Raw genomic sequence first — 25450 nt, forward strand, 5'->3', positions numbered from 1 at the left:
AAGGACATTATTATACTTAGTTTATTTGGCACCAATACAAGTAAGTATAATAACCAAAATCCAAATGCCTTTATTTATATAGAATATGATACAATAAGTCCTAAATACAATCATCAAATGATTGGCTCTAGGTCTCTAGCTAACAAGCTAATCCCGAACCTATTAGGAACTAGGCCCGTTTCCTTGACCTTCGACCTAGGGGTACTTAGGAGCCCATCCCTTACTAGGCCCGTTTCTTTGACCATCAACCTAGGGGCAACTTAGGATCTCATCCCCGGTACAAGCCATACAAAGTAAAATAACATATCATGTTTCATATCATATCATAGCATATCATGTTCTTGTCATATCATGGCATATCATATTCTTGTCATATCATGAAGAGTGCTCTTAGTCCCAACTTAAGGGAAGCAACTATTAGGCTTTTCATCATACATAAGTCTTGCATAACATAATGACATAAAGTGCACATAACATATAGCATTTCCTAGAGAAAACATACATGATGGCATAAGTGCACATAACATTTAGCATATCCTAGGGAAACATAACATGATGGCACAAGTGTACATAACATATAACATGGTGACATTAAATTCATATTACATCATAAGAAGTCATTATCATGCATGGTTAGGGTTTTGATCTTCCTACAAAACCTAAATCATAACTTAGCCGAAACCTAGAGGTAGGATTCTAGGTTTTTAACCCAACATGAAGCATGGAAACTTAAACTAACCATATATCAAGAATCATACATCATGAGGAAACATAACAAGCATAGTTAGGTTTTAAAACTTTTCCCTAAACCTTTCATTCAATCTTGGCCAAACCCTAAGGGTAAGGTTCTTAACCTTTTAATACAACAAGAAGCATGAACACTTAGACTATAACATATAAGAGATCATACATCATGAAGAAGCATAAACAAGCATGGTTAGATTTCAAACTTTGCTCTAAGCCTTATATTTCATCTTGGCCGAAACCTAAAGATAGGGTTCTAAACTTTTGGATACAACATGTAGCATGAAAACCCAAACTCACATCATATAAGAGATTATACATCATGAAGAAGCATAAACAAGCATGATTGGGTTTTAAAACTTTGCTCTAAGCCTTATATTCCTATCTTGGCCGAAACCTAAAGGTAGGGTTCTAAACTTTTGAATACAACATGTAGCATGAAAACTTAAATTAACAACATATAATGGTCTACATATCATGAGGACTAATAAACAAGTATAGTTGAGGTCTTAAATTGTCTCTAATCCCTTTATCCTTCTTTGGCCGAAACCCTAAGAGTATGGCATAAAATTTCTAAGCAACATGAAGCATGAAAAATTTATACTAACATCATATAATGATCTACATATCATGAGGACTAATAAACAAGCATAGTTGGGGTCTTAAATTGTCTCTAATCCTCTTATCCTTCTTTGGACGAAACCCTAGGAGTATGGCATGAAATTTCTAAGCAACATGAAGCATGAAAAATTTATAGTAATATCATATGATGGTCTACATATCATGAGGACTAGTAAACAAGCATAGTTGAGGTCTTAAATTGTCTCTAATCCCTTTATCCTTTTTTGGCCAAAACCCTAAGAGTATGGCATGAAATTTCTAAGCAACATGAACCATGAAAAATTTATACTAACATCATATAATGGTCTACATATCATGAGGACTAATAAACAAGCATAGTTGAGGTCTTAAATTGTCTCTAATCCCTTTATCCTTCTTTGGCCGAAACCCTAAGAGTATGGCATGAAATTTCTAAGCAACATGAAGCATGAAAAATTTATACTAATATCATATAATGGTCTACATATCATGAGGACTAATAAATAAGCATAGTTGAGGTCTTAAACTTCCTCTAAAGCTTTTATCCCTTCTTGGCCGAAACATATAATAACCTAATCCTAGCTTTTAGAACATTATCAACACATGAAACACACAGAACTACTTGCACTGCAGGTGAGGGAGATACTTACATCCTTTCGCTTGGTTTACTAATGAAAGTACCCTTGCTTTTGTGAAGTTTCCCTAGGAGAAATCCTTTGGCTTGGTTTCGTCAATGGTGAAGGTGAGGGCTTAGGTTTTCGGTGGAGAGAAGGAGGAGGAAGAAGAGAGAAGAAAAAATGGAGTTCTCTTTCCCTTTCTCTTATTTATGCTAAATGAAGGAAGAAGGCAAATTCATCTTTTCATTAGGGAGGAAGAAGGCAACTCAACTTTTCCTTCTAAGTGAAGGAAGCCTTTCCTTACCTTTAACTACAATGTTCCTTCTCTTCCTAACAGCACACCCCTGCTTGGGGCTACTGGTTATCACATACATGCATCTAACAAGAGGTCCAAGGTTCAAACCTTGATTATGCCTCTTTTTGGTTCTATTCCCTTTATATTTTTGAAAAATCTACATAAAGCCTATTTTAATCATGGGAAAATAATTCATAAAATTGCTAGGGATCCTATGGGTGTTACAGGGAGAGACCCTCCCCTTAGATTTTTCCCTTGAAAAGCTTAAAGACATGAAGCCCTAGGTTTCTTGGCCGAAACTTGAAAGGAGAAAGGAGAGATTTCAGCTAGAGAGGAGAAGAGGAAGATGAAAAGCTAGGTTTTCATCTCTTCTTTTCCCTTTTATATTAGGTGGAAGTTGAAGCATCTTTTCACAAAAAAAATCTACTTATAATCAATTGTTTCCTATTCCCAATGTGATGCTTTACCACCACCCTAATGGCAACTTCAACAAATCTTAAATAAAAGGTCTTGGGTTCAATTCTAGCCCAAGGCTATTTATAAATCTTTTTTTATTTATTTCATTGTCTCCTATTTATTTTTGCTCTTTTGACATAGAGGAAATTTATGGTATTACAAGATCCCATCGACCGATAAAAAGTTTGTCATCGAACTTATCAACAATTGAGGATACTTCTGTCTCATATCATCTCACGTTCTCATGTTGTCTATTCAAGTGAAAATTGACTTGGTCACAACCCTTTATGATTAATTAATGCTAGAGATCGAGCCAGCATCAGACTCCAGCCAAGAAGGAAGGGAGCTAGTTCGGTCGACCGAACAGAGGGATCGGTCGACCGAACCTCAAAGGTACTTATAAAAAGGGGCTCGAGGTCTGAGGCAAAAATATAATTTTCTGATCATCTCAAAGTTAATTTCTTCAAGCTGACTGTACTGCACGTCTTCTGCGTCTCTTCAAGCTACTTCATCTGGAAGAACCGACCAAGCTTCAACCTTTACTTACTACTATCGGTACATTTTATTTGTATTACATTTTCATATAAGATAGTAGGGTTGTTACTATCTTATATCTTTGTATCGGTACGATCTGCTTCTTTTCGAGGATCTCGGAAAGAAATATTATAGTGATATGCCCATCAGTGCGATCAAGGATCGCAAGCCTTCGAGTAGGAGTCAACCGAGGCTCCGAACGAAGTAAACAAACTTGTCTCTCTCTTTACTTTCCGCTGCATAACTCTGTTTTCCAAAAAGAAAAAGAAAAAGTTTTTGAAGAGCGTAATATTCACCTCCCCCTCTATCGCACTTAATTAATCTATCAAGTTGCTCACAACCAAGATGGAATAGGACAAACCATTGGAGTGGTTGTAGTGTAATTAGGTATCAGTTTATCTTGACTAATAAATTACACCAGTACACTATGAGTGTATTGAGCAGGACCATTTGAGTTAGTTTCTTTTTATACTGACTCTTTAAAAGAACAAGACCTACACGTATACTTAATATTTATTTATTTAATTTATCAAAGGGTGTGATTTAGTTCGATAAATCAATAGGCCCGATAAGTTGGGAAATAATATTATTTATATGGTGTGTTATTGATTATAGAATCAAACTGTGTCCCAATAATCTAGGTTGATAATATCCCTGTTGGTTAATCCTAGGAAAATGTACCGGTTCCACTGTACAAAAAAAAAATTTGTACAAGTGTCAAACCTTTCCTTAAATAACCTATTGTGTTCTTTAGAAGTTAAATTATGAATCACAGACGAAACTTAACATCATTGATTCCAAATTTAACTTATCTATTATTAATGGTTTAGATTTGAATCACAAGCGAACTTAACACTATTGATTCAAATCTACCTAAGTTATTAATTTCATAAATATTAATTTCCAAAATTGGCTTCCAGGACTGCATGGCGAGGCACATGGCCTTCTTGGATATGGGAGCAACCACCACCGCCTAGGCAAAGCCTTTTAAGGAAAGCTAATATTTATTTCCTTAAATAACTCTAGGTTAACCAAAAGGAACAATCGAATCACAAATTCAAAAAACAAGAAAACACAAACTCGAAAAACTTATTCGAAAAACTAGATCTAATTGCCTCTTGTATTTAGAATTCTTACAAAGAAAATAACTAGCATGATGCGGAAGAAAAATACTAGTTATACCTTCTCTTTGTAAGCTAATGACCTCGAGATCTTCTGCCGTATTCCGTGTGGGCGACGATCCTCCAAGATGAACACCACCCAAAAGAGCTTCTCCTCTTCTTCTAAAATCCGGCCACCAACACCACCAAGGAGAAGAGAGCAAAGGGAAAGAGAGAAGGGAGAGGGCCGGCCACCAAGAGATCTCCAAGCAAGAGAATAAGAGTTGTGTCTCATGAAGCCCCCTCACCCCTTCTTTTATATTACTTGTCCAAGGAAAATAAGGAAAAACCTTTTACAAAAAATAAAATTATCCAAGAGTTTTTCCTTTTCCCTTTTTATTTTTCCTTTTCTTTCCTCTTGATTGAATCAATCACCAATCAATGGTTGTGATCAATCCTATTTGGTTTAGGATTGTGTTTTGGCCGGCCCCTTGCTTGGGCACCAAGCAAGGTGGACGACCACCATATTTAGGAAAGAAAAATAATTTTTTTATAAAATTTTACAAGAACAAAACCTCTTATAAAATTTACAAGCTCTATTTCCTAAAGTAGGAGTTAAAAAAGGAAAGTTCTAAAAATTAAAACCATGTTTTAAAATTTAAAACTTCTCTAACAAAATTTCTTTTTTAACATGATGATAGAAAATTTTAATTTTAAAACTTATCTCCCTTTTTTTCTTAAACCATGAGGATGGTTAAAAAAGGAAAGTTTTAAAACTTTTAAAACTCTCTATTAAAACATGTGGCCTAATTCAAATAAGGAAAGTTTTAAAAATTAAAATCTCTCTTTTAAAACTTATAGTTTTCTACAAAGAGATGATTTAAAAATTCAAAACACCCCTCCTATTTGAAATAATTGTGGTCGGCCCCTACATGCTTGGTCACCAAGCAATGGGCCGGCCCCCTTCTTAGACACCAAGACGGGCCTTTCTTTGGATGGACTTGAGGCTTTAATCAGGCTATGATAGGGACCTAGAGGAGAAATTGGTTTTGGCCTTCCGATGAGCTTGAGTATCCGGTGTTCGCCCTGAACACATAACTCAAGTTCATCGATAATAAGTCATTCCAGTAGAGAGTTATTACCGCACTACCGCACCAATCCTAAATTACATTATGGGCTCCTTCTTATCATGAGTGTGTTAGTCTCCCTGTGTTTAAGATTACGAATGTCCACTAATTAAGTAAGTTACTGACAACTCACTTAATTAATATCTAGCTCCAAGAGTAGTACCACTCAACTTCATTGTCATGTCGGACTAGGTCCACCTGCAGGGTTTAACATGGCAATCCTTATGAGCTCCTGTTGGGGACATTCTCAACCTAGATAACTAGGACACAGATTCCATCTATAATCAACAACCCACACTATAAGTAATATCATTTTCCAACTTATCGGGCATATTGATTTATCGAGCTAAACCTCACCTTTTGATAAGTCAAATAAATAAATATTAAATATATGTGCTTGTTATTATATTAGGATTAAGAGCACACACTTCCATAATAACTAAGGTCTAGTTCTTTTATTAAGTCAGTATAAAAAGAACTTACCTAAATGGTCCTACTCAATACACTTAAAGTGTATCAGTTAAGAGAAACTAATACTTAATTACACTACGACTATTATAATTTATAGAGTACCGACAACATGATCTTCTGAGTGTGACACCACACTCCATGTTATCTACTATATAAATTAATTGAATAATTACATTTAACAAATAAATGCAGATATTGGCCAATATGATTCTTTTATTTCAACAAATAAATGTTTACAAAAGCTAGGCTTTTAGTATACACTATAACAATCTCCCACTTATACTAAAAGACTAAGCTGTCATATCTGTTGCCATACATCTGATTCTCATCCCCTCCACATGCCGATCAAAAAGGGCCTTAGTGAAAGGATCGGCCAGCTGATGCAATCTTGGCGATAACAACTTCTCCTCGCTTGCGATGTCTCATATCGTGGTACTTGCACTATATATGTTGCCTTATGGGCTCGTGGTTCCTCTGAGTTTCAATCACTGCTATTATCACAATAAATTGTGATGATCTTGGGCAAACCAGAATCACATTTAAGTCCATTAGAAAGTTCCTGAGCCATCACAGCCTTTCCTGGCCGAGAACGCCTCTTCCATGGTTGAGTCCGAGACGCATTTCTGCTTAACACTCCTCCATGCAATGGCTCCACCTCCTAGAGTAAACACATAGCCTGACGTAGACTTACTATTGTCCCTATCTGATTTGAAATCTGAATCCGTGTAACCCACAGGGAGCAAATCATCTGCTTGGTAGACTAGCATATAATCTCTAGTCCTTCTTAGGTACTTTAATATATGATTCACAGCAGTTCAATGTCCTTTTCCAGGGTTACTCTGATATCTGCTAACCATGCCCACGGCAAAACAGATATCAGGTCTCGTACACAGCATTGCATACATAAGGCTTCCTACAGCCGAAGTATAAGGAACTGCCTTCATGTCCTCAATCTCCTTTGATGTCTTCGAGGACATCTCTTTAGATAAGTCTACTCCATGTCTAAAAGGTAAGAAACCTTTCTTGAAGTTTTGCATGCTAAAATGAGCAAGGATTGTATTTATATATAAAGCTTGGGATAGGCACAACATTCTTTTCTTGCGATCTCTTATAACTTTGATCCTAAGAATGTGTGCACATTCTCCTAAGTCCTTCATATCAAATTGTTTGAACAACCATACCCTTACGTCTGATAATACCTTGACATTGTTGTCAATTAACAAAATATTATCTACGTATAGTACAAGAAATACCACCACGTTTCCGTTACACTTCTTGTATACACAAGATTCATCCGGACACTGAATAAATCCATATGACTGGATTACTTCGTTAAACCGGATGTTCCAAGATCTTGAAGCTTGCTTCAGTCCATAAATGGACCGATTGAGCTTACACACTAGATGCTCTTTGCCCTTTTTAATGAACCCTTCTGGTTGCTTCATATGGATGTTTCCTTCAAGACTTCCGTTAAGGAAAGCTGTCTTGACATCCATTTTCCAAATCTCATAATCCATATGAGCGGCAATGGATAAGAGTATCCGGATAGATTTAAGCATGGCTACCGGTGAAAAAGTCTCCTCATAATCGATTTCCTCGTTCTGAGTATACCCTTTCGCAACAAGCCTTGCTTTGAAGGTTTCTACCTTCCCATCTATCCCTCTTTTCCTTTTGTAGATCCACTTGCATCCAATGGCTTTTACATCATTAGGTGGTTCTATAAGCTCCCAGACCTTATTAGAATACATAGATTCTATTTCAGAATTCATTACCTTTTGCCAAGATACTTCATCTATATCTTGGAGTGCTTCGTCATATGTTCGGGGATCAGGTTCATGTTTATCTGGGATCAAGTCCGAAGACTCACTCAAAAACATGAATCTCTCAGGTTGCCTCACAACCCTCCCACTACGACGAGGCACTGTCTCTGGCTATGTATCATGTGTGACACGTGTTGCAGTTACTTGTGGTACTTCATCTTGTACTGTTGGTACTAAAGTAGACATGTCCTCTCTAATTTCTTCTAGAACTATTTCACTCATGGGCTTATGGTTCATTACATAATCTTCTTCTAAAAATCGAGCATTGGTGCTAACAATGATCTTTTGATTTTTAGGATTATAAAACAAACCACCTTTCGTTCCCTTAGGATATCCCACAAACCACTACAACAAAAACCTTCATAGACATCAGTTTTCCACCGGTGTCTATTTCATTTTCGACCGATGTCTATGAAGCCGATGTTAAAAGTCTGCCATTTTAGACATCGGGTTAAAACCGGTGTAGTATCACTTAACAACACCGGTCTTCGAATCGGTTATTAGCCGGTGTAGTATCACTTAACGACACCGTTTCATCAATGGTGTAAAACCGATGTAATATAGTATGTTAATAACACCAGTTTTGGCAGCGGTAAATGACCGATGTAATATTAGTTAATAACACCAGTTTTGCAGCGGTGGAAAACCGATGTAATATGTATATTTTTTAACAGCACAAATTTGATTTTCGAAACAATGAAAAATCTACAATAACAAAAAAAAATACACAAATATTCACAAATTATACAAATATTCTTCATTCAATAATATCCATAAAATACAAAAATATTCACAAATTATATAAATAATTTTCTTACAACAATATCCATAAAATACCCAAACATTCTTTTTACATCAAAAGCTAGCTAATAGATATCAAAATCAAGGTAGAACATTCTTTTAACACATCAAGGTAGAACGGCACTTCAAATGTAATCTAGCACGCATTCAGCCCACTCGAACCGCACTTCATCAATTTCAACTCTGGAGTACTTGAGATTTGTAAACTGTAAAAACACATAAATCCACCATATGTCAAATAACTAAAACAAATGTGTACATGTATCAAATAAAATAGAATACTGATTTTTTAAAAGCTACTGTGGAAGATAACGAATATAACATAGAATCTAAAACTTTCATATATGACACTTAGTATATGCTGCTTAGAATATAACATAGATAATTTGTTCGTTCTAATTCAAGTGTACAGATTGATAAGAACCGACAGTATCATACAACAACTTACTAGGCATGATAATGGTTGAACAAAGAAATATGACTACACAACAAATCCAGTGAAGGAAGCATAGAAGAACAAAGCTACCTCTGATGAAGAGATATACTATTTATTGTACTACCTCTGATGCCATCTTTTAGTAAGTAATGAAGTCCTGTTGGGAGAAATTTTTCTTGCTAGTGAATTGATACAACGGTTACCGTTGAGCTGGGAGATAGATTGATGTAACAAGTGCTAGATTTCATATACCATTACTTGTTAGACTCTTAGGAGCTAAAGTTCAGCTTAGGGGAAGGTTATCTGTCACCCATGAGGAAGTCTTGCTTAGATAAACGTTGCGTTATTGGAGGCATTCCCCATGGGAAGAAGGACCAAGCCATCAGGGGAATTCAAGCTAAGAAAAACAGTATAAAAAAGTGGGATTCATCTATCAAATATGTCTAACGCTTACCCTTTACTGTAGAGTCTAATGTTAGAAGATGGCCAAATAATGTCATGTCCAAGGGAAGAATTGACCCTTACACTACTGAAAGAATACTGTTTGGAAAACATGAAAATTGAAAGGGTGGAATTTCATATCTCCTCTTTGACTATCTTGGTGACATTGTTTTTTCCAGGTGAATAATGCAGCTATTGGGGGAATAGCATCGAATACTCAGCTACTGGATTCCTCCAAGCAAGCGGTAAACCAAATCAATATCTTGAGACTTAAGGCACCTCAAGCATGTACAAGTACACTACTGGAACACAATTAAGACTATGTTTCATATTCTATTTTTTATTTCCTAAATTCAATATAGAAATAAAACCCTTAAAACACAAAAGACCACCAATTTCAGTCTTCCAATGGAAAGGGAAATAAAAACCCCAGATTGAATAGAGAAAAGAAATAGAAACATTATTGAAAGTGGTTTGTTGAACTGTATTTTTCTCTTATTTCTGAGCATTTGTGCTTTTGCTTTGGTTGTGTATGATTCTTTCTCTGAGGAAAACGTTATAGATGCAGCCAGTTAGTTCATCAGGCCTGGCAAACGCAATTGTAGAGACTTATGAATTAGCCGAAGATTGCATCAACACAAACTATTATGGTCCAAAAAGAGTGACAGAGGCATTTATCCCTCTGCTTTAGTCATCCCAATCACCAAGGATAGTGAATGTATCCTCACTCTATGGGAAACTGCAGGTACAATGTCCATTATGAAATATACAATCTTTTTCTCTTCTCCAATCTGCAACTTACTCTACTGTATTGTTCTTCCCCATGTCAGTACATCCGCAGCGAAAGAATCAAAGAAGAGCTAAGGAATGTGGATACTCACTCTTACTTCTAGTTGAACTTGAAATTCATTGGTATAGCTAAATATAGTAATGGGTACCCTTTAGGTTTGATTACCCATTTATCTTAATAGGTTAGGTTAAATTCGAGTATCAATGTGTTAGATATTTAGAGGAAGTTGAGCAGGTTCAAAAAATGTAATCAATCCTTTAATCCTAAGGTTACCATTTAAGATAGCTTCTTTGCCCTCTGTCTCCTACCAGCCTTGGAGGAATCAATTGCAGGTGTCTGAGAAGCAGATCCCTTTACTATCTTTCCGCAACAATCTAAGCAAAGTTTGTAAGAGCAATTTGAGCAACTTCTGTGAAAATCCACTAGTGAAGTCCTGCAATAATTACTGGTTCCAAGGGGGAAAAAAGAAAAGAAAACAATATCAATCAAGTGAACATTTTAAAGCATGATGAGATGATAACAAAGAACAGAATATGACCTAAAAATTAGAACTTGCTAAAGCAAAATAGAGGCACAAGTTTACAAATGACCATTTAAGAAACAGGGTCAGGACACATTATTCAGTTATTATGTACATGATTTCAGAAACATAGCAAATTACGAAATTCTCATAGGTGTTACAGATGTGAAGACATACCAGTTAACAAGCTCATTGTGAGGCTCATATACTCGAAGAAGTACACCAGAAAATCCACCTTCTGGATGATAGATCGATCAAGAGGATATCTAACTGGAGGAAGAAACTAGGCAATTGTTTTGAAGCTTACCTTGATCCCCTTGCTTTACTTCCAGTTCATTTAATTGGTTCTGATAGATATGTTTCAGCAAGGGAAGCAATTCAGATATCAAGCTATATGTGTGCTCCTTATTATTAAACTTGTTTTGACCATTTGCCAGTTCCTGAAGATGATACAAATTGCATATGCACATAAAATTGTCATAAACCCAATCTAACACCAGACTGGGTTTATGATAATTTTGATAAGTACTATGATTTGGTCACTCCTGATACCAGTCTTGTTAGTCCTGAGACTTATGCTAATCCTAAGACTAAAGAAATTGCAAAAAAGATGATGATAATAAGTTTATGGTGCATACAGATAAAGCCAGAAAATAGACCTTCAATTAGCATGGTTATCAACATGTTGGAAGGAAGCATCATGGACCTGCAAATGCCACCAAAACCAGAATTCAGTTAGAGTGCCATTTGAAGATTATTAAATGATGCAATATTATTTTTGTTTCCACAGTATTCTGAACAATAAAACAAAATCAAGCATGTATAACATTTGGCTTGAATGTAATCTGTGATCAAAGTAATTTCTTAATTCTGTTTTGTGTGGTGAGATTATATTGGAAAACAAATATTGTTTAAATGCTTGTTGACCTCATAATGTTGTAAAAGAGTCGCAAAAATAATTGTTTATCATATGCCAAGCTAGTAATAGGGAGATATATATTTCGTTTAGCACCCATAACAGTCAACAGGATAAGATAGTCCATTCAGATTAGAGAATTATATGGGAAAGATAGTTGTTGTTCTTTCCAATTTCCATCATTTTGATTGCAGAGGTGAAGAGTTTCTGTCTACCTATAATTTTGTTTGTACATAATAACAACAAAGAGAAATTCTTGGCAAATAGTTTAGCAACAACTGGAATGTAGGAACAATTTCAAACTGTGATTGAATTAAGCCAATGAATTTTTACAGGATCTGCAAACTTTTCAGGGGTAGAAATATGCATCTAAATATTTATGGGAGTCAAATGAGACTAAACTTATTTCTAGTTAAAATTCTTCCCTAGACCAAGAATGTTTAGGATCTACTGAAACAAGAATGAAGAGATCCAGCTAATGGATTCCAAAAATCAAAGAAAGTAACAACATTGTAAAACTCGTAATCGGGCACGCAAGCTTGAACCCCAAAAGATTTTTTTCTTCATATGCTGGAAACTTCATTCAGATCTCTTGCTGGAAAGATCAAAACAACAGACTAATTAATTATTAGAATTACTATATCACCCTAGTAATAGCTCCAATAATCAACGAGCTTGTCACTCAATTGGCAAAGTCTTTCCGGATCCGGTCTATCCTAAATCATAAACCGTATTAGGAACTATTCAGATGGATTCAGAAATTCACAAAGTCATAATTAACTTGGTCATGAATCGATTTAACAAGAAGGTCAAAAGAAAATACTCACTTAATGATCAAAGCCTTTAAGTTATATATGTAGCGTCTAAGAAGCCCAACACACAAATCCTGTAGAAATAACAACAACAAAAAGAGGTAAATTTATAAGCCAGAAAACATGTCATATTAGTGGAAAGAATTAGCATAAACATAAAAGAAACTTGATAGTTGAAGGAATACATAAAACCAACTTAGCAACAGGAAATAACAACTAGTGCACCTGAATCAAGAACTAGTGCACCTTACTAGTGCATCTGAGACAACAGTTTTGGCACCTGAATCTAAGAATTCTTTCGCCAGACATGGAGCAAGCCCTTATCTACTCGTGCAGATTATATTTCGGTCTCACCAAGCTCCAACCTGGTAGAATGCATGTGATTGAATAAGTTTGTTTACACCTCTTAACAACTGAATTAAAAATGAACAAAGACAGAGTAATGGATAATCACCAGAGTAACCAGACATTGTATATAGAAACAACTAGATTTAAGAGTGAAAGCATTGTCAGATATATAACAGCAATTAGAAATGACTAGATTAAGAGTGAAGCATTGTTTGACTTCTCAAACGCAACGACAACCAAATGATACCCTCCCCAGTATGGACCTTAGATTTAATGTGCTAAATTTGTCATAAAATTGAAAGTATGTACATGTATTTATTAACACTTAAAATTTGTATTAGATTCATTAGAATAGTAAGAATTCATGCTAAATTTACAAATTAATTATCCTAATTAATAATGCAAGCATTAATATTCAGTCTAGATGATCATCAAAGTAATTGAATTTTTCTTCAACTACAAAGTATCATAGCCACTCTGCACATAATTACCATCTTCAGATGTCAAGTAAACAGCAGGAACTCTAAGCCGAAACATAAATGCACTTAATTATATCTTGGTTGTTATCCTCCATAACCATTAGTTATAAGAGAGTAAATTTTGTAAATTAGGTCCTTGCTAAAGAGACAGTAGATACAAAATTCACAAGACGAGAAAATCCATACTTGCATGGGTTTGACAGCCCATATAACTTTGGTAGATACCACGTGACTTGAAAGGTCGCCATTTTGTTAATGGATCAGCTACAGATGAAGGCTTAGCCAAGGCGTAAGCTTCCTTTCTGTTTCTTCCTCGAACAAGCTAAATGAAGACAGGCTCATTTAACACATTGGATAAATATAAATAATTTTGCCCATGTAAGATCAATATTGGCAAAGGTAAATCTTATTTTCCCCAGAAATGTGCTAGACTACACTGGAAAACTCAAGTGATGGACATAGCATAGTGATTTCAGCACAGAAGTTGGCATGACATTAATCTGTGCATTAGATGATGATATCAACCCAAAGGAAATTAGGAATAAAAATTAACAACAAATCATATTGTGCGAGATTTACGTCTAAACTCTCTGCAGGTGTCTAATGTACTAAAGTTAGATCATAAAAACACTGCCTTAATAGTCAACCTACCAAGCCATGGATTAGAACTTTCCCTGGATGTTCTATAATGTACCAAAGCTTCATCCATTACAAAGATTGTCATAAAAGTCAACCTTCTAAGACATGGATCAAAAACTCTCCCTATATTTATCAACAGTGCTGCAAATGTATATTTTCTTTAATTATATTGCCTGGTTCCTCCATTCTCGTTCACACGATGGGCTCATTGGTTCTTCTGGGCGTAAAGCTCCTCTTCGCATCATTAAGAAAAAAAAATGTGAAATAAAAAATGCGATTAATTTCATTGCCCTTGTTAAAAACCCAAGATGTGTCCATTCGAATTAGGATTCCAAAACAAGAAAATTTCAGCATAAAAATTTGCAAATTTCTTAACCCTCAAACACCAGAATCCTCCAATTTCAGCCCAGGATACTTGGAGCCAATGAGAAACTTAGCCCTTTAGCTCCGTCGTTGGGATGGACAAGCAAAAAGGGAAAAAGAAATGATACAAACATTAAGCGGCAAATCTATGGGAGGCTAAAATCGAGATGTACTTAAAATATCGAACACACCCTTGAGATCGTCTCTTCTTCTGTAGGCGGAGGCGAGGGCTTGGGACCGCTCAGACCAGCGAAGAGAGTACGACTCCGGGAAGTGGCAGATGGTGGAAAGAAGACGACGAGTGGGCATCAACGGCGGCGAGGCAAAGGGGGAGTCATCGTAACCCCTCCCCCTCGAACCACCGCTCCCCCTCCAGGTGGCGGCAAAGGGGGAGCCGTCGGAAGGGCGCCGACGAAGGCGAGGTCGTGATTGCCAGAGAGGTAGATCTGGCGCAGAAGGGGAGATAGTGGGAGGGGAGGGATAGGAGGAAGTAAGTCGATGCCCCTTCTGTGTACGAGCTCCTGGATCTCGGTGCTGTTCTCTCTTCCTTCGGATTCCCTCACGTTGCCGACCAACCGTGCCATGGTGGTCGTGGCCGTCCTCTCGTTGTTCGAATCTCGTCGGTCCCTACCTTAGCCGGGAAGAGCGAAGAGAGGAAGGAGGAGGAGGAAGAGAGGATCGGACGAGGAGGCAGGAACGATTTATGCTGCGATTTTGCTTAGGACCGAATCAGGTGGTTTTGATCTGCTCGGGAAAGGAAGGGGCGTCGATCCAGGAAGGGGGGTCGATCGAAGGGAAAGAAGGAAGGGGCGTCGATCGAAGGGGAAGAGGGAGATAGACTGAGAGGGTTTAGGTTTAGGCTGAGAGAAGGGGCGCAATTTTGGTTTAGGTTTGGAGGGAACTTTGTGAAGTGTTGTAAATTTTGGCTGTGAAAAAATTAAATTATTTTTTTTATTCATTAACACCGGGTTTTAAAAACCGCTGTTAAAATCGATGTCTATTAACAAAAAAAAAATGCTCATAGACATCGGCTAAAAAACCGATGTCTATGAGCGAAAATCTGCGCTCATAGACACCGATTTTTGAAAAAACCGGTGTAAAATACTCAAAGACATCGGTTTTTGCTTAAAACCGTTGTTGTTCCACCGATGTCTATGAGGGTTTTTCTTGTAGTGAACAGACAAACTTCTGTACGTGATTCCAACTTGTCAGTATCTCCCTTCAGCACATGTGCTGAACTACCCCATATTCGGATATGATTCAGACTAGGCGTTTGTCCATTCCATAATTCCATGGGTGTAGAAGGAACTGTTTTAGAAGGTACCATATTCAAAATGTATACTGCTGTTTCCAGAGCATATCCCCAAAACGAATTTGGTAATTCTGAATAACTCATCATCGATCTAACTATTTCCATAAGAGTCCTATTCCTTCATTCTGCCACACCATTTTGTTGGGGTGTACCAGGTGCAGACAATTGGGATTGAATCCCGACTTCTGATAAGTAATTCCTAAATTCTCCAAAGAGGTATTCGCCACCACGGTCAAACCGTAGTGTCTTGATACTTTTACCAAGATGTTTCTCCACATCAACCCTATATTCTTTGAACTTGTCAAAGCATTCAGACTTGTGGCACATCAAGTAAATGTATCCGTATCTTGAATAGTCGTTTATAAAGGAGACAAAGTATTCATAACCACCTCTTTCCTGGATAGACATAGGACCACACAAATCAGAATGAACCAGTTCTAACACATCTTTGGCTCTATACCCCTTGGCCTTAAAAGGTCTCTTGGTCATTTTACCTTCCAAGCAGGATTCACATGTTGGAAAGTTTTCCAACTCTAATGAACCCAAGAGTCCATTGGCTACAAGCCTTTGAATCCTACTTAAGTTAATATGTCCAAGCCTTAGATGCCAAAGATATGTTTGGTTCATTCCGAATGTTCTTTTCTCTTATTAGAGTTAGAAGATGTGTTATTAATTTCCATATTTTGTTTTGTGGGAGAAATTGGATTTAAAGTGTATAAATTGCCAACCAATGCACCAGAACAGATAATCACCTTATTTCTCTTTATAACGACATTGTTACTAAAGGAAACTGAATATCCATCCAAATATAGTTTAGAAACTGAAATTAAATTCTTTCTAAAACTGGGTACATAAAGATAATTTCTTAAAATCAAATTTCTATTTCTATCAAATGATAAGTAGACGTCTCCCACTGCAACAGCGGCCACCTTAGTAGCATTGCCCGTGTAGATAGTAATCTCTCCATCAAATAGTCGTCGGGTTTCCTGGAACCCCTGCAAAGAATTACAGACATAATCAGTGGCTCCCGTATCTACACACCAGGTGCTGGTAGATAACACCGCTAAACATGTTTCAACTACTAGAGTATGAGATATACCTTTATTGTTCTGGTTCCTACGAGGACAGCCTGCTTTCAAATGTCCAGACTGCTTGTAGATGAAGCACTTGCCCTTCGGCTTCTTCATTCCAGCTTTCTGTCCTGTACCCTGAGTTTTATTCACCTTCTTTGCTGAAAATACCTGTTTCTTCTTCTTCTTGCCTTTCGACTTAGAAGTAGAACCATTTTCAACATAGTGAATTTGAGAACTGTGACGAAATATTCCTTCTGTTGCCTGTAGTTTTGTCAGAAGTTCCCCCAACGTATACTCTCTTTTGTTCATGTTATAGTTCAGGCGGAACTGCTCAAAACTTCTGGGTAGCGTTTGGAGAATTATATCGACCTGGGTTTCCCCATCAATTTCTCCTCCAAGGACCTGTATTTCATTCAGATAAGCCATCATTTTGAGGATATGGTCCCTTACGGGTGCCCCCTCAGACATGGTGGCTGTCATTAGCTTTCTCATTGCCTCTTGCCTAACAGTCTGACTCTGGTGCCAAAGAGTTCTTTGATATTGTTCATTATATCATAAGCTGTTGGTAAATCTTGATGCTGATGTTGCAATACATTTGACATAGATGCCAAAATGTAACACCACGTCATCTCATCAGCTTTTACCCATTTCTTATGATACTCAATCTCCTCTGGGGTAGAGTCACCGTCAGGTGCATCAGGGCAAGACTCAGTCAGTATAAACTTATAGCTCTCAGCAATAAGAACAATGTCCAGGTTTCTTTTCTAATCAATATAGTTGGGACCAGTAAGTTTGTTCTTTTTCAGTATAATGGTCAGTGGGTTGAAAGTCATCCTAAGAATCACAAAAATAAACTTTGGTCAAGACTCTAAATTTAGAATAATATTGATTCCTCAAACAATACTATTTTAAATTAACCAACACCTCAAATCACCGTGAATATTGCATGCCACGTTAGTGTGGACGTACACAAATTCAACATTTGTAAGAGGAGGGTGTGACCCATTAATTTTATTATCTTGTCATCCTAACTTTATGACAAATAAAATTAATAGTTGGTATCACTTTGGTCACACAATACAATAGCAGTGACTCCGTTGGGGAGGATAGTATTGGATGCATCTAAGTGTATACCATTTCTTGATACTAAGTCCATTAAATAGGATTGTGCCCCTTCAGTTGGAGAAGATCACACGCTCCTAAATAATTTTCTATAACCATCCATAAAAGGAAGTTTGATCTAGTGATCCGTAACAAACCCATCCGTTGTGGAGGGAGGCACTCAGAGCCAACACGCAGGCTTGTTACATCACTTACAAACCAGTAATGGAGACCATGGGATTTATTAAAATCCCTCTCCCACTTAGTTATTTAAAAATGAGGATTTTTAACCTATCCTAGCATACATCACATGCATATAAACATCACAGTAAATAAAAGCAATAAATTTGGAAATTAATTTTCCAACTATTATGGCCTTTTCCATCACTGTCTTCAGTATGCTCCAACCCTAGCTGCTGCCATCTTTAGCCACCGCCATCGGGTCGAGTTGTTGCATCCATCTTGCTTCTTATTCCGCTGCGCCTCTGGTGCTCCAAAAGTACCACGCCTCGCAAGAATCTGATCCGCAACAAAAATAGAATTTTACATATATCGATCTTATATTCCACGAGGGAATGTACATGTATTCTAGATCGAACAAAAAATAAAATTCTAAAAATAATACAGCTCCTGCTGTATTTTATACATACAATCATGTACACAAATAATGCCCTTGACATGTCCAAGAGTCCAATCACACACAATATCAATAAGCCATAATAGTGAGAGCCTGCAACCAAAGAGTTAGTACATCCTACTATTTTCCTGCCTAAATTATGTATCACATGTGCATAACCTATTTGAATTCTAAACACACAGAGGCAAACCCTAGCTCTAATACCAATTGTTGGTTAAGCCTAGGAAAACGTACCGATTCCACTGTACAAAAAAATTTTGTACAAGCGTCAAACCTTTCCTTAAATAACCTATTGTGTTCTTTAGAAGTTAAATTAGGAATCGCAGACGGAACTTAACATCATTGATTCCAAATTTAACTTATCTGTTCTTAATGGTTTAGATTTGAATCGCAAACGGAACTTAACACTATTAATTCAAATCTACCTAAGTTATTAATTCCATAAATATTAATTTCCAAAATTGGCTTCCAGGACTGCATGGCGAGGCACATGGCCTTCTTGGATATGGGAGCAACCACCACCGCCTAGGCAAAGCCTTTTAAGGAAAGCTAATATTTATTTCCTTAAATAACTCTAGGTTAACCAAAAGGAACAATCGAATCACAAATTCAAAAAAAGAAGAAAACACAAACTCGAAAAACTTATTCAAAAAACTAGATCTAATTGTCTCTTGTATTTAGAATTCTTACAAAGAAAATAACTAGCATGATGCGGAAGAAAAATACTAGTTATACCTTCTCTTTGTAAGCTAATGACCTCGAGATCTTCTGCCGTATTCCTCGCCTCGCCTTGGACGTCGTGTGGGCGACGATCCTCCAAGATGAACACCACCCGAAAGAGCTTCTCCTCTTCTTCTAAAATCCGGCCACCAACACCACCAAGGAGAAGAGAGCAAAGGGAAAGAGAGAAGGGAGAGGGCCGGCCACCAAGAGATCTCCAAGCAAGAGAATAAGAGTTGTGTCTCATGAAGCCCCCTCACCCCTTCTTTTATATTACTTGTCCAAGGAAAATAAGGAAAAACCTTTTACAAAAAATAAAATTATCCAAGAGTTTTTCCTTTTCCCTTTTTATTTTTCCTTTTATTTCCTCTTGATTGAATCAATCACCAATCAATGGTTGTGATCAATCCTATTTGGTTTAGGATTGTGTTTTGGCCGGCCCCTTGCTTGGGCACCAAGCAAGGTGGTCGGCCGCCATATTTAGTAAAGAAAAATAATTTTTTTATAAAATTTTACATGAAGAAAACCTCTTATAAAATTTACAAGCTCTCTTTCCTAAAGTAGGAGTTAAAAAAGGAAAGTTCTAAAAATTAAAACCATGTTTTAAAATTTAAAACTTCTCTAACAAAATTTTCTTTTTTAACATGATGATAGAAAATTTTAATTTTAAAACTTATCTCCCTTTTTTTTCTTAAACCATGAGGATGGTTAAAAAAGGAAAGTTTTAAAACTTTTAAAACTCTCTATTAAAACATGTGGCCTAATTCAAATAAGGAAAGTTTTAAAAATTAAAATCTCTCTTTTAAAACTTATAGTTTTCTACAAAGAGAATATTTTAAAAATTCAAAACACCCCTCCTATTTGAAATAATTGTGGTCGGCCCCTACATGCTTGGTCACCAAGCAATAGGGTCCGCCCTATTAAAAGGAGATGTGGTCGGCCCTTGCTTGGTCACCAAGCAATAGGTTGGCCCCCTTCTTGGACACCAAGACGGGTCTTTCTTTGGTTGGACTTGAGACTTTAATGAGGCTACGATAAGGACCTAGAGGAGAAATTGATTTTGGCCTTCCGATGAGCTTGAGTATCCCGTGTTCACCCCGAACACACAACTCAAGTTCATCGATAATAACTCATTCCACTAGAGAGTTATTACCGCACTACCGCACCAATCCCAAATTACATTATGGGCTCCTTCTTATCATGAGTGTGTTAGTCTCCCTGTGTTTAAGATTACAAATGTCCACTAATTAAGTAAGTTACTGACAACTCACTTAATTAATATCTAGCTCCAAGAGTAGTACCACTCAACTTCATTGTCATGTCGGACTAGGTCCACCTGCAGGGTTTAATATGGCAATCCTTATGAGCTCCTCTTGGGGGCATTCTCAACCTAGATAACTAGGACACAGATTCCTTCTATAATCAATAACACACACTATAAGTAATATCATTTCCCAACTTATCGGGCATATAGATTTATCGAGATAAACCTCACCCTTTGATAAGTCAAAGAAATAAATATTAAATATATGTGCTTGTTATTATATTAGGATTAAGAGCACACACTTCCATAATAACTAAGGTCTAGTTCTTTTATTAAGTCAGTACAAAAAGAACTTACCCAAATGGTCCTACTCAATACACTTAAAGTGTATCAGTGTAATTTATTAGTTAAGACAAACTAATACTTAATTACACTACGACTATTCTGATGGTTTATTCCTTTCCATCTTAATCGTGAGCAACTTGTTTATAATTTATAAAAAATCGACAACATGATCTTCTGAGTGTGACACCACACTCCATGTTATCTACTATATAAATTAATTGAACAATTGCATTTAACAAATAAATGCAAATATTGACCAATGTGATTCTTTTATTTCAACAAATAAATGTTTATAAAAGCTAGGATTTTAGTATACACTCTAACAGTCCCCTTGAGGAGCTCATAAGGATTGTCATGTAAACTCTGTAGGTGGACTTAGTCTGACATGATAATAAGGTTGAGTGGTACTACTCTTGGAGCTAGATATTAATTTAGTTGTGAGTAACTCATTTAATTAGTGGGCATTCGATATCTTAAACACAGGGAGATTAACACACTCATGATAAAAAGGAGCCCAAAATGTAATTTCGGATTGGTGTGGTAGTTCAATGATAGATCTTTAGTGGTCTGAGTTATTATTGATGAACTTGAGTTGGGTATTCGTGGTGAGCACGGGAAGCTCAAGTTCATCGGGAGACCATAACCAATTTATCCTCTTGGCCCCTATTATAGCCTCTTATATAAAGCCTTATATCCACCCAAAGCCTAGCCTCTTAACCCATGCAAGGAGCCGACCCCTATCCTTGCTTGGATCCCAAGCAAGGGGCCGGCCAAGCCAAGCTTGGAGCTAAGGCTAGGGACGGCCAAGCCTTGCTTTGTGCCCAAGCAAGGGGCTGACCAAGTGTGAAAGGGAAGAGGGATTTTATTAAAAATAAAATTTTAATAAAATCTTTCCTTTTATGTTTTTATGCACATGGTTTTAAAAGGGAGTTTTTAATTTTAAGATCTTCCCTTTTATAGATTTTCTACAAATGTTTAAAAGAGAGATTATATATCTTTCCTTATTTGTAGATATCTATAATGTTAAGAGAAAGATTTTAATTTTTAAGAAAACTTTCCTTTTTTGTAACCATAATATAAAAGGAGTTTTATTTTTAAATCTTATCTTTTATAAATATCCATAAAAGGATTTAAAAGAGAGAGATTTTAATTTATAAAACATTCCTTTTATAGCTAACCACAAAAGGGCTTTTTAAAAGAGAGATTTTAATTTTTGTTTAAAATCTTTCCTTGTTTGTTTAAACATGGTGTGGTCGGCCATAGAGAGGAATAAAAGGAAGTTTTATTTTTTGTTATAAAACTTTCCATTTTTGGATTCACCAAGGATTATAAAAGAGAGGGAGAGGGTGCCTTCATGAGACACACAACCAATTCTATTGTTCCTCTCTTCCATCCTTGGTGGCTGGCCTTTCCTCTTCTCTTTCTCTTCTTCTTTGAGGCTGGCGGCATCATATCTTGTGGAGCTCTTGGTGGCCGGTTGCTTGGAGGTGAAGAAGTAGAGAAAGGAGACATTGTTTTCTAGCATCCCTTGGAGTATTGTGGTGGTGGCCGAAACTTAGAAGCAAGGAAGGCTTTGGTGGATTTCTTCTTGGTAGATCGTCACCCACACGACATTCAAGAGAAGGAAAGGAATACAATAGAAGATCAAGAGGTTTTTGTTAATAAAGAAAGGTATAACTAGTTATCTTGTTCTGCATCATACTAGTTTTCTTTGTACAAATTTTGAATTACCAAACACAAGAGGCTAACAATTCTAGGCAATCGAATTGATGTTTCGATTTTGTGTTTCTTTTGTTTTTCGATCTTGTGATTCGATTGTTCTTAATGGTTAAACCTAGGTTTACAATAAGGAGATTAAATATTGAATTTCGTTAAAAGGATTTGTCTAGGAAGTGGTGGATGATCCCATACCCAAGAAGGCCTAGTGTCTCGCCATGTTTAACACTGAAGTCAATCTTTGAAATAATCAACTTTGTAACATGGGTGGATTTGGATCAATAATGTTAAGCATCGTTTGTGATCCAAGTCAAAACCTCTAAGAACAGATAAGTTGAATTTGTAATCAATAATGTTAAGTTTTTTTTGTGATTCCAAATTTAATTTCTAAAGAACACAATAGGCTGGTAGAAAAGGTCTGGACTTGTACAAAATTTTGTATTGGAACGAGACAGATGATATTCCGAGTAGCAACCAACAATTGGTATCAGAACTAGGATATTGCCTCTGTGTGTTTGGTTTTTCATTTTAATTATGCACATGTCATACATATTTTATGCATGATAATAGTAGGATGTGTAAATAGATTAACTTTGTAGTTGCAGGCATCCTAGATCCAACTATTATGGCCCTAATGTGTTTATGTGTGATTAGACCCTCGGACATATGGAGGGTATTTTATGTGTGTACATGATTGTATGTATTAAATACAGCAGGAGCTGTATTAGTTTTAGGATTTTACTTTTTGTTCGATCTAGATTACATGTACATTCCTTCGTGGAATATAGGATTGATAAATGTAAAATTCTATTTTTGTCGCGAATCGTATCCTTGCAAGACGTGGTGCTATTTGAGGACCAGAGGCGCAGCAGAAAAAGAAACAAGATAGATGCGGCAACTAGACCAGATTCTGGTAGCTAAAGATGGCAGCAGCTAGTGGTCTAAGACACGGACGATAGGACGATGGAAGAGGCGATAATAGTTGGAAAATTATTTTTCCATATTTATTGCTTTTATTATGATGTGTGTGTGCATGTTTAAAATCATCATCTTAAATAACTAAGTGGAGAGAGGGATTTATAAATAAATCCATGGTCTCCATTACTAGACCACGGTAGCTAAGTGCAGTAGCTAGGATTGGCAAGGGCATGTGGACACGGAGGACAGTGATGGAAGAGGCCATAATAGTTGGAAAATTATTTTTCCATATTTATTGCTTTTATTTGCTATGATGTGTGTGTGCATGTTTAAAATCATCATCTTAAATAACTAAGTGGGAGAGGGATTTATAAATAAATTCCATGGTCTCCATTACTGGTTTGTAAGTGATACAACAAACTTGCGCGTTGACTCTGAGTGCCTCCCTCCACATCGGATGAGTTTGTTTGCGGATCACTAGATCAAATTTTCTTTATGGATGGTTATAGGAAATTCTTTAGGAGCATGTGATCTTCTCCAACTGAAGGGGCACAATCCTATTTAATGGACTTAGTATCAAGTAATGCTATACACTTAGGCATATTTAATAGTATCCTCCCATCGGAGTTACTGCTATTATTTGTGTGACCGAAGAAAACCAACTATTAATTTGTCATAAAGCTAGGTAAAACCCCCTCTTATAAATGTTTGAATTTGTATACATCCATACTATCGTGGCATACAAAATTCATGGTGTGTGAGGTAATTTTATTTGTCATAAAGTTAGGTTGACAAAATAAAATTAATGGGTAAAACCTCCTCTTACAAATAATTGAATTTGTATACGTTCACACTATCGTGGCATACAATAATTCATGGTGTTTGAGGTAATTTAAGGTTAACAAGATAATTAATGGATAAGACCCTCCTCTTACAAATGTTTGAATTTTTATACATCCACACTAATGTGGCATACAAAATTCACGGTGTTTGAGGTGTTGGTGAATTTAAATGATATTGTTTTGTGGAATCAATATTATTTTAAATTCTAAAATTTTAACCAAATATTCGATCGAAGGCAGAGCAACTATTAATTTTATTTGTCATAAAGATAGGTTGACAAGACAATAAAATTAATAAAATCTCCTCTTACAAATGTTGAATTTGTATACGTCCACACTAACGTGACATATAAAATTCACGGGGATTTTGAGGTGCTGGTCTTGACCAAATATTTTTGTGATTCTTGAGATTTCAAATGTTTTTCAATTCCCTAGTTGTTATACTAGAGAATAGACTTACTAGTCCCAATTATAATGATTGGAAACAAAACTTGGACACTAAGGTGGACTGTCCTTTCAGGAATGAGAACGATAAAGGTGTATCTTATTAGTTGTTGAAATATGTTTAGTGGTGTTATCTACCGGTACCTAGCGTGTAGATACGAGAACCACTGATCATGTCTGCAAATCAGTGTAGGGGTTCCAGGAAACCCGACAACTACATGAAGGAGAAATCACTGTTTACATGGGCAATGCTACAGAAGTAGTAGTTGTTGCAGTGGGAGATGTTTATAGGAATAAAATATTGGTTTTGAGAAATTGCTTTTACTACCAAGTTTTAGAAAGAACTTGATTTCAGTTTCTAAACTATACAAGGATGGATATTCTGTCTATTTTGATAACAAAGGTGTTATCAAGAAAAATAGAGAAGTTATCTGTTCTAGTACATTGGTTGGCAATTTGTATATTCTAAATCCAATAACTCCCACGATGCAACAAATGGAAATTAATAACACATCTTCTAATTCTAATGAGAGAAAGCAACCTTTGGAAATGAACTAAACATATTTTTGGCATGTAACGCTAGGTCATATTAACTTGAGTAGGATTCAAAGGTTAAAAGCCGATGGACTTTTGGGTTCATTGGTGGTGGAAAACTTTCCAACCTGTGAGTCTTGCTTGAAAGGAAATAATGACCAAGAGACCTTTTAAGGCTAAGGGGTATAGAGCCAAAGATGTGTTGGAATTGGTTCATTCTGATTTGTGTGGACCT

At 36.4% G+C, this 25450-nt stretch overlaps 2 long non-coding RNA genes across 2 annotated transcripts; one reads left to right on the forward strand and one right to left on the reverse strand.

The window, feature by feature from the left end:
* The first annotated feature begins 9515 nt into the window (after nt 1-9515).
* Nucleotides 9516-10321, forward strand: LOC122032684. Its single transcript, XR_006126190.1, has 3 exons — nt 9516-9736; nt 10048-10187; nt 10273-10321. It is a non-coding gene; the product is annotated as an uncharacterized LOC122032684 (long non-coding RNA).
* Nucleotides 10322-10600: 279 nt separating this feature from the next.
* Nucleotides 10601-12518, reverse strand: LOC122032625. Its single transcript, XR_006126166.1, has 5 exons — nt 12496-12518; nt 11391-11458; nt 11060-11192; nt 10930-10990; nt 10601-10677 (listed from the first exon to the last, which is right to left on the reverse strand). It is a non-coding gene; the product is annotated as an uncharacterized LOC122032625 (long non-coding RNA).
* Between the last annotated feature and the right edge of the window lie 12932 nt (nt 12519-25450).

The sequence above is a fragment of the Zingiber officinale genome, chromosome 11A (genome assembly GCF_018446385.1).
Source record: "Zingiber officinale cultivar Zhangliang chromosome 11A, Zo_v1.1, whole genome shotgun sequence".
Lineage (NCBI taxonomy): Eukaryota > Viridiplantae > Streptophyta > Magnoliopsida > Zingiberales > Zingiberaceae > Zingiber > Zingiber officinale.